Source organism: Ruditapes philippinarum, unplaced genomic scaffold (genome assembly GCF_026571515.1).
Source record: "Ruditapes philippinarum isolate M1 unplaced genomic scaffold, ASM2657151v2 ctg2680_1_1_1_1, whole genome shotgun sequence".
NCBI classification, from domain to species: domain Eukaryota; kingdom Metazoa; phylum Mollusca; class Bivalvia; order Venerida; family Veneridae; genus Ruditapes; species Ruditapes philippinarum.
Genome location: NW_026855094.1, coordinates 183,222 through 195,177, shown reverse-complemented (window position 1 = coordinate 195,177; position 11,956 = coordinate 183,222).

The following is an 11,956-nucleotide window of genomic DNA, read 5'->3' as shown; positions in this document are numbered from 1 at the left end:
CAAGGGACACAAGCAAAAGTGTCACCAAAACAGTATGAAACAACATAGACATACATCTGAGGAACACAGAGGGGCGCCGCCTAGGAACGGTCAGAAGCATAATAATAACTGCTGGGGAGTTTAAACCGGTTAATGGTGCACCAAACCTCGCTCTTAGCCCCACCATGTTCCTATAAACGAGACAGTGTAAATAAAATGAATCTCCGCCAAGTGAAATTCTAACAGTTGTTAGTGGTTACAAAAGGTTAAATAAGTAAAACACCAAACTGATCATGTAGAAACATATAAAAGTAAACCCAATGACCATAACAAAAGTACTCAATGTCCTAAAGGAAGACAGAGCAACAAGAAAATCACCTACAAGGACCTGACGAAGCAAGGCAGAAGACGAACATTAAGACAATTCAGTCCCATAGGGCTTTAAGAACTATCCGTCATAGAGTCTCCCACTTGGTCCGTCAGATGTAATTAAAAGAGGAAAGCGTAGAATCCAACTGTAAAAGGGTTGAACACTAAACATGCAGTATGTCTTAAAATAGTAGGGTCATAAACTCTTTTAATAAAACGTTTAATGATTTTAGTAAAAACAGCAGAAAAAATACCATGACCCAAAATCTTACGAAGTTTGTAAATCACATTGCCATAAAAACCAGGCTGGCTTATCCCTTGTCGCTGAAGAGTTTTTAAATTACAATTGAATTTAGAAATTAAATCAAAGTTACGATTGTAAAATTTAGTAAAATATTTCCGTAAGTCCTGATAAATCTGCCGTGACAGATACTTGTAGATTTTGTAGATTTTTAAATTAACAAGTAAATTTATTCTTAATTAAACAAATAAGAAAAAACAACCTTACAGCTGTAAAATGTTGCCCCGTATTTCACTTCAGTGTTGTTATATATATTTTTCTGGTCCTTTGGGATCATTGATGCCAGCACTATTAAGTGTTGAGAATTGAGTACCGCTCAAGCCGGTGCTAGGGGGCGTGAGGGATGTTGCATATATTCATTATCCCTCATGTACAGACTCAATCAAGCAGAGTCTGCAATTCTCTTGTAATTTTGTTGTGATTAATTCTTCCAAGGGATCACTTTGCTTCCAGATTTTTGTTTACATACTCAAAGTATTGATCAAAATAACAATTTATATATTGTATAATTATTTTTACTGAAAAGGGCTTAGACAGTTATTGGTTGTGCCATTATTTATAACAGGTCAATTTGACAGTGAACATAACTGTACTAATGCATGTACATTTAATTTATCTATTTTTGTACAGATAAAAAAATAACTATCCCTTTTTTCTATGACAAGAAATTTTATGAAGGCCGATTTGTATTTTGCATCAGGGGCACCGGGCGTTAACATGAAAATGCAACAAACGAACCACTTTGTGGTAGATTATATTTTCATCTGGCGCTCGGTTACTTTTAGTACTTTGTTGGTTTTCATGTGGCACAAATCACCTACTATATAATTTAGTGCACAAATTTATTCAAGGGCAAGTAACAATCCACTCTATGAAAAGTCTTTTGTCGGGTTGACTGGAGACCTGGAGGTTGAGACCGGTGTCCCTTCATTACAAATAGATAAGACAGAAGATATCCTTTTCAAACTATGCACATGTTAGAGAAAAATTAAAAAAAGATTTTTTAAAACTTTATTAATTGTATTGCTTGATCCAAGTTTAAGGACATTTTCAATCAATACATGTATTATCATTTATAACTTTAAATGAAAGTCTCAATCCTTTAATAATAATGTCATAACTGTAACTCTTTAAATACAGAAATATTATAAGTCTCGTCATATCAATATACTTAGATATACATGTATGCACATATAACATTAATAATTCCCAGTTTCTATTAAATAAATATAAAATCCTAACATTAACATTGGTACTAATGGATGGGAAAGAAAACTATAATGTATAAACTCTATTATAGATACTATTATTTACGGAAGAGTATACTGACCCCCCTTATATATTTTATATGCCTGTTTAAAATACGACGATACATGATAACAACATAGTTCGTAATGTTTTTTTAAAATTTATATATATAGTTCATATTGATCTTTTCTGTTTTTTGGCTACTATACTGTTAAAGATACGTATTATAAACTTAAGTCTTTCTGAAGACCTTACTTTTATTTATAAGAATTATGTTTTTTCTTCTTTTCATTGAAATTCTACCTCAAGAAGCAGACGTTTTCTTGATGTAAACGCTTTTATTTATTTGAAAACAGTATGTTTTTGAGGCACTATTTGTTTGACAGATATAGAGATGATATAATTATATATAATATATATATATTCTTTACCTGGGTTTTTAGCTTAGATGATGTTTTATATGTTTCCTAACATAAGTTGATCGTTATGATAACACGCTTGCGTACACGAGTATCTTGCCAGTATTATATAAAATATTATAATTTAACTGATATATATTATTATTATATAAATGGTATTGAAACTTTGAGTAACTTATACTATAAATATTTCTTACATCTTTTTCAATGATTATACATGCTTTTTTTTATATCAAAACGAAAAAAGGGCCATTTAATATTATAATAATAGATGCGACTTATTATACCAAGAGAATCTAATTTAATTTATAAATTCATACATCTTTTTTTCATGAGATTCATATGATAAAGGCTAAAGTGTACAACTACTGTATGTTAAGAAGAACATTCTGTTCTCTTAAATTTCCAAATATCATCGAAGAAACAATGCATATTTGTGATTTATGGTGTATAATAACAGATAAAACTGTGCAAGATTTATTTTAGATATCATATAACTTGTCACTTTTTTAAAGATATGTATTATACAAAGGGTTTTTTTTCTTGAAGGCATAAAAAATATATAAGGGGGGTCAGTATACTCTTCCGTAATTATTAGCCAGCTAACACTGGGTATAAACATCTATAACCTGTAGACTTATCGATACATGTATTATCATTTATAAATTTAAATGCAAGTATCAACCATCATAACTGTAAGTCTTTAAATACAGAAATACACATTGTATCCATATACTAAGATACACATGTATGCACATTACATAAATAATTCCCAGTTTCCATTAAAAATAAATATAACATCCTATTAACATTGGTACTTAGATGGAATTCATAATCTTCTAGAAAGAAAACTATAATGTATAGTATAAAAGTAAAAAAAACAACAGTTGTGTGAGTATCTAAACATTAAATGCATATCTCTTACAGTAACAAATACTGTCCCTCTTTTAACCTTCCATTAGACTTTACTATATAACTAACTGCATATATATTATATATATAGTATATATATATATATATATATATATATATATATATATTATATATATATATATATATATATATATATATATATATATATATATATATATATATATATATATATTATATATATCAAGTGTTTAAAATAGATAACTTCAGGATGTTATCCTTTCTCTGATCTAATATATTAATATATGGACATGAACACGTATATGCATAGCTTTAATTTTCTACCCTTCATTTTTACCAAAGGTTATTTTATTAACAATTTATATACAAACACATAGAAAATAATAATTAGGTTCACATAGTGATTAGAAGATTCCTGTTGCAGAATACCTGTAGGTATGTACTAACTGAAATAACTATAAAAATCCAGTCTTAGGTATATAAAGCCAGTCAAAAAATCTTTCTATATTCACTCCTCAGTGCCTCTATGCTTTGAATGATCTTACAACTGGTAAATTTTATACAACAAAAATAGTAAGTAATACCTAAGATAGACAGAAAAGAACAAATAATTTAGTAAACATGAGTTACTTCCCCTTAAAATAGAGAAAACCTGAAACCCAAAAGAACACCATAAACAGCAAAATTATGAAATGTTGCAGGCTCAGTTTTATTAAAATAGAGAAAAACAAAATCCCTAAAGAAAGTCCAACACAACAAAATTGAAAATGTTGCAGGCTCGGTTTGATTAAGCCTGTTCATGGACGGTACTGGAAAGTGCAAGTAACCGTCCACGCCCCCTAGCACCGGCTTAAGCAGAATTCAACATTTAACACGAAAATAGTGAAATTTTGAATTTAGAAATATCCGCAGATGCGGTATAGATGGATACCGAAAATAAGCTATTTTCGCGAAAATAAGATCGCGGCTACGAAAATAAGATTCATTTTTGAAATAGTGCATTTATCTGTTGAAATAATTATATTATTTTTGATCACGGAACTTTCAATGTGACACAGAAGTGCCATTCCATGAAAAGCGGTGTATGGTCCCCACGTAAAAGAATGCTTTTGCCCTAAACGATAAACCAATGGGCGGAACTAAATAAAATGGAATTTTGAAAGGGGATCTGAGGTTATGAAGCCTGCATATCACAGATAAGACGTCAAAAGACAAATTTAAAAAGCAGGCAACATATCCTAAAGGGTGATTATAACAGTATTCAAGTAGGAATACTGGAACCACCCAAGTTGAAAAATGGCCAAAGAGAAGAAATTAAAAGTACCAAATAACATGTATACACAACATCATGTCGTGCTAAAACGATCTTCAAAGTAATGGTAAAATATTAATTAAAAAGTTAGATGGCCACGTGTCAGCAGTAATTGCAGAAAATCGGATAGCTTTCAACATCCGGATACTGGTACAACTTTGTAAAAACAATCATTCTGTGCAATAGATAAATGTAATATGGATAAAATCAATAGGATAATCGTCTACAACAGTTCCATTACCTATCCTAATACTCATTTGCAAGTGAACGTTCTTCTTGTAGGAAATTTTGAAAATATATAAATGAATGAAAAAGAATTCGGCATCAATATAGACCACAACGATATTCGAAATCCGGGGTTTAGTATTGCCAATAAAGCTAAGGGACAAGCTGTTAAACTGAGCCTGCAATTTCGTGAAAATAATATTACAATGCACTCGCTTTTTACATAAAGTTATTAAATACAAATATAACAACATATTTGTTTACTTGATTTTTACGAATCAAAATAAAACTAATTAACACAGCATGACATTAACTGCTTATAATAACAGCTCCTTTCATAGGCCAAAATAAAAAGCGTCGCCAATGAAACAGACATGTCTTTTAATCTGCTTCAGAAACCAGGGGAGAAATTGAGACGAACCAGAGTAAAATTTTCCCACTTGATAGCCAAACAAACATGGTTAATTACACTTATATGTTGACCGCGCAGCATATAGCTTTACCGTGAAGATTTGCCTGACAGCAAACTAGTCGAACACCACCATTTAACGCAAAATAAATTAATCTTCTCAGTATTAAAGAGATTAATTTACAAGAAATTCATAGATACTTACAACAAGAAGGCCCAGAGGGCCCTGGATCGCTCACCTGAGAAAAGATTTAATGGAGCCCCTTTCACCCCAGAAGAAATAGCGAAAATTAAAACATCGCGAATACAGGATTTATGGTACATATCAAGAAAACCAATGACCCTAGGGCTTTTATTTGAACAAACTTGGTAGAATCCACTAGAAGATGTTTTATGCAAAATATCTAAGCTCTAGCTCTTTTGGATTTTCACAAGAAAAGTTTTTAAGTTTTAACTATATACATGCATATATAAGGAAAATAAATGACCTCCTGGGGCGGGGCTAATTTTGACCCTATGACTTATCTGAACAGACTTTGTAGACACCCATTTGAAGATGTTTTATGCTTAATGTCTAAGCTTTTGCTCTTTGGGGTTTTTTTTTTAAAGATTTTTTTAAGTTTTTACTATAGACATGTAAGGAAAATCAGACCCCCGCGGCGGGGCCAATTTAACCCTGGGGCTTTTATTTGAACAAATTTGGTAGGCACTCACTAGAAGATGCTGTAGGTTATTTAAAAGAAGATATTTTAAGTTATATATTTTGGTTGCCATGGCAACCAGAGTTCTGCGTGGAATTATTTTTTTGAATTAGTTTTAAAGGTGACCACCAAAGGAACATTCCTGTGAAGTTTGGGTGAAATTGGCTTAGCGGTTTATGAGGAGATGTCGTTTAAAGTAAAAGTTTACGGACGCACGTCGGACGGGGGCGCCGGACGAAAAGCGATCACAAAAGCTCACCCAGTCACTTTGTTGGAGATGAGCTAAAAAAAAATATGGGGAAGGATCAAATAGGTACTAGGTAATCATCAGCCAGTACAAGACTGAAATATTTTTAGTTGGGTGTATTATATAGAGAATAATAGGTTGGTGCCGTGGATGGAGAAAGTTTATCTGGCGAGGCGGAGGAATTTAATGGGTGAGCCGAAGGCGAACCCAATAAATTCCGGAGCAGAGCCAGATAAACTTTCTCCATCCACGGCACCAATCTATTATTCTATTTATCCTGTCACCGTTTTTTTAAAGAATTTTATTAGGCAAACTACCTTTAATCACACTATCGGAAAGGTTTCTATATAAACAAAAAAGGCCCGAAGCGTGCATTATTCTACAACAATGCACTCGCCGTTCTTATTATCTCCCTGTGTATTTTCACATTGAGAGCGCCATTTTGTTTGATAAACGTGATAAATAAAAACATTTTTTTTGTCGAATTTTGTTGTGAAAACTATCTAGAATGAAAGAAAATGGTCTAACTAAGAAAATGAATTAAAACACCTATATCTTTCATTCAGTCGTTAACGCTGTACAGACGTTTAAAGTATTGTTTACGTGACGTCACAATGTAGCTCAAGTACGCTATTTTAATGTCGCAAACGAGTTAAGTTTTACATTTATTTCACTTTTAATAATTTTTATTTCGCTTGAAAAATTATAGAGTTAAATAAAATAAACAAACAAAGTTTTATCAACGTTTCCAAAATTCGTTATTCTACACACAGAAGATTTAACGACAGTTTTTATATTTTTTTCCTGAAAAGTAGTCCGGCAAAATACATACCACGTGATCAATCAATTGCCGTAGATCAGTAAAAATATACGGCACCTTGTTATCGGGCTGAAATTGATACAAGTGACAGGACAAGTAAAATGGTTTCCTGCGGGGATCATTTTTAATGAGATAAAGATATTTCATTTAACTATTTTCAACATATTTTTTTTTTTTTTTTTTTTTGGGGGGGGGGGGGGGGGTAAATAAACGTTTGTATCAGGAATATAGTTGACAATAATCGATCAAAATAGAAGAATGTCTTTGGAAACTGGCGACCGCTGATGACCGGAGAAGGATGAACATAAAACAATTATTTCTTTTTACGAAAATGATAAAATAGGCCTACCATTTTATGAATTATTCCGAGCAAAAAAAAAAAGTAAACACACAAGTTTACGCTGAAAATATCTCTATTTATTATGGCAGATGCCACTACGAATATTTTAATTTTGTAAATTTTCAGTATAAACAATTTATTGTTTGTAAAGTTTGAGATACATGTTAAAGAAACATTGATAATTTTCACATCGTTCAAGTTTTTCCACCTAAAACGGTAAAATGATAATAGAAAATTAGAAATAACACGTAATAGTTTTTTGTTCTTAATTAGTTGTAATTAGAGGTAAATCCGTAACGTACCGGCAAACGGTATTTAGCCAGGTTTTCGAAAAGGTCAATTAACCAATCATGTACGGTTTACATACTATGGAATGCCGGTAGGGACATGCCAATTTGCTTATTTGCCACTTGCTGAATTGCTTATTTGCTAATTGCCGATTTGCTTATTTGCCAATGGCTGATAGGCTTAATGACAAATTTGCTTATTTGCCAATTGCTGAAATTGCTAATTTTGCTTATTTGTTAACCGCTGGTTTACGTATTTTGCTTATTTGCCAATTGCTAATTTGCTTTTTTGCAATAGAAATAGTTTTACACTGTGCCGGAAGTATATGAAAAACAACCAGTTGAGTCATATCTGTTCACTTTTACCAACAGTATTCTTGTAAATTCAGTGTTTTCCAAGAATACTGTTGGTCAATGAATTTAATTGCTGTGATACCTACGCAGATATATGTCTACAACTGATGGCTTGACATGTCCTTGAAAACTATAGACGCTTGGGGTCAGATCCCGAACCCAACGTGATACGTGACCCTGTAAACACTCTATTAAAAATATTTTAATATTTAAACAAGAATTGGACATCGTTAAAAACTGGTTTTCAAACAATTTTTTAATATACCAGTATGAAAAAATACCATATACCACCAAGTCTCAATAAAGTACTTAATGGTTTTTATCGTTGTAACGGATGTCAAATTCGTATTAAAATAAATAATAGAATAGTTTTGATATAGTCTTTACAGAGGCGTATCACGTTGGGGACAGGATCTGACCCCCAGCGTCTGTGCTTGAGAATGCCTTATAATGTGTTGCAGCTATAGATCTGTTTGTGCAGCCTAAGTTCAGAGATTGATGGCATAATAAACACTTGATATAGTCATATATAAGTGAAAATTATTGGGTAAAGATTGAAAATAAAAGAACTTGAAAACAAAACTATTTTCTTATTTTATGGCATATAAAATGTCGTTATTCTCAGCAGATTTGTCATGTAGGGCCTCATTTTAGTGGTACGAACACATAGTATGACGAATGATCCAATTGGTGCATGCCAAATATGGGTGGTTTATCTTTGCATTTAAGCAATAGGCTTCGTTTTTAGCTCTGTAAAATTTGGTCACACTTTTCCGTTTCTCATGTTAACATTTTACATGCCATCAGGTGACCAAGACCATGATCATGACCTAGGGTATAATGGACAAAGCCTCTTTGAATATTGTGTATGCGTGATGCCTATTTAATGCTTATGTGAAGTTACAGTTAGATTGTAAGCAATAGTAACAGAGATATGACAAAAAAAAACAAAGGCTTTGTAGTACAATACTTTGGTGACCTTGGCATTCAGTATATAAGAGGCACAGCTTCTTCATGTACTTTGTATGCATGCTTGTAACGCAAAGTTTATGCAAAGTTTGCAGTAAGATGCATGAATCAGCAAAATGTAACAGAGATATGACAGAAAAAAAAACAAGTTACCAAGAAAACCAATGCCTTGGTGGATAGAATAGCATCCCTAGTGCTAAAAACTGAAACTCAAGATAATTAAAAAGAACAACTACTTTTTGATACTGAATTTATTTCTTTTTCGAAATTGAATAAAAAGTATCCAACTGCCTTTCTACCTATATTGTAGGTAATGATGGATTGCTCATAATTTGTCCCAAGTATAATTCACAAAACTTTTATAACATAATAACATGATATAGGTCATGAGCTTGAAATAAAGTCAACAAAGACTTGTTATTTCATATCAAACAAGAAACGTACTCCGCGAGTCGGACGTATCGCCTGACAATAGCATACAAATTTATGTATATAAGCAAATAAGCAATTAGCAAATAAGCAAATTGGCAAATCAGCAATTAGCAAATAAGCAAATTGGCAAATCAGCAATTAGCAAATAAGCAATTCAGAAGTTGGCAAATAAGCAAAGTGGCATGTCCCTACCGGCATTCCATAGTTTACAGATCACATGCTCCTCCATGTACCGAAAACAGGTCACGTGCTCCTCCATGCCTCAAAAGTTAAACGCGTACCAATACCCTGCGGTCTCCAGACCGCAGGGAATAAATCGTTCCTACTAGCCAGTGTAAAACTGAAATACTGTAGTCGTTTGACGTCGTCGGAATCAACGGGTAATGGTTTCGCTGAAATAAATACATCAGTGTATACGTAACGAGTACGCATGGATTACCGAGGATGTCGTTTGGTTGCTTTAAGCCAATGTAAGACTTGCTATGTCAGTATAAACTGAAATACTGTAACATCTGCTTGGTTGCTATTAGCCAGACCAGATTTAGACTGAAATACTGTAACTGCTAATTGGTTGCATTAAGCTAGTGTAAGCCCGAAATACTAGTCTTTAGTTGCTAATGGTGTAAAACAGAGAGAAAAAAGAAACCCTAAAGAATGTCCAAAACGGTAAAATAAAAAAAAAAGGTTCCATTCTCGGTTTGTTTGAATTTGTTGATGTGCTGAATGGGAAAGTGAAATCTACCGTCCACGTCCCCTAGCACCGGCTTAAGAAGAATTAAACGTTTAAACAAGAAATGGTAAAATTCTGAATTCTTGAAACATCTGCAGATGTGTTCATATGGCGATTAGTATAGAACCTTCTATGCGACAAGCGAGTGCCATTTCAAGAAAAGCGGCGCATGATTCCAAGTAAAAAGGTGTGTGTGCACCAAGCCAGAAAACAAGGATTGAATCTAACTAATATAGAATTTTGAAAGGGGATCAGAGGTTATCACAAGGTAAGCTGTCAAAAGATAAATTTAAAAGGCAGGCAGCAAATCCTAAGGGTATTTGAGCCGCGTCACGACAAAACCAACGTAATGCATTTGTGACCAGCATGGATCAAGACCAGCCTGTGCATCCGCGCAGTCTGATCAGGATCCATGCTGTTCGCAATCAGTTTCTCTACTTGTTATAGGGTTTGTAAGCGAACAGCATGGATCCTGATCAGACTGCACGGATGCGCAGGCTGATCTGGATCCATGCTGGTCGCAAACCCATTATGTTGGTTTTGTCATGACGTGGCTCATTTAAACATAATTCAAGTAAAGAATACTAGAACCATCCAACTAGAGTAAAAATTAACTTAAAGTATCACAAACACAACAATGTAGAGCCGAAAGACTAAAATCATATTGTTTGCTTGCTATAAGTGTAATTCTGAAGAACAAAATGTTTGGTGAAAGTCTGGCTTTAACTCCGAAAAAAATAGAGATTTAAGTACCAGGGTATTTCTAAAGACGTCAGTGAATATAACCAAATACAAGGAATTGTCGTAAGTGCTGAATACTTCCGACACACGTTTGTTATAAAACGTGCTTTTTAGTAAATAATTGTGCACATAGGAAAATGCAGTAGCTTATAGAATTTTTTCAAATATTTTTTTTTCAATTATTTGTCATACATCAATAAGATAAATTAAAGTTTTCATGACTTCTTTTAAGGGCAATACGTTCGTTCTTTTTCTCCCCGAGATTTCTACACTTCTGCTCAGTGAGGTCTATCTACCTACATGGTTTCATGTTGATACCTTTTATCGTACAAGTGATGTCCTGGACAGTATTTAAAGTGTGAAAATGAACAAAGTGCAATAACTAAAAAATTAGGCAAGGAAGAGTTACGGCACTTCTACTCAATTACAAACTTTTTTGTTAATACCCCTTGTAAAGTCCAAGAAATTTGTGAAAAAATTGTGCACCTTCTGTGAAAAGCATGAAACTTGGCATGGTGTCAAGGAATGGTATTTCAAGTTATTTCAGCCTGGGATCCACTTTTTAAAAATCCAAGATGGCCGCCAAAATCCAAGATGGCCGCCAAAATTTAAAATGTACACAGGGCATGTCAAAATGAAGTTATTTATGACTAGAAAATGATATAAATTGACATTATAGGTAAAAAATAGTAATTTCTTGGAAAAATGCTTAAGTAGCATTGGTAGAAAATTCAATATGGCTTCAAAATCCAATATGGCTGCCATTAAATGATGATATTTTGACAAATTTCTATAATAAAGGTAATTTGTATCATCAACACTTTTAATACATATAACAAACTAAAAAAGTGGTATTCCTGCATAAAACTGCATATACAGATGTACATTTACAGAGAAATAAACTTGCATTTATGGATAAAACCATGCGAGCACATTATTTAGCTTGATATTTCAAAGAATAGGGAGCAAGTGATATTGTACACCAAAGGCGTCTGCTTTACAAGTTTTTCATGCAAGTTGGTTTTGTAAAAAATTCATGATGGAATAAGTTAAACCCTAATACTTTTATTTTTTAGCATAATAGAAGGTCACCGTTAAAGGTCAATAACTCTGTCATGGATTTTGACTGAATTATGTCCCTTTTAAATATAGAGAATTCTTCATAGTATAGGTTTATGTTTA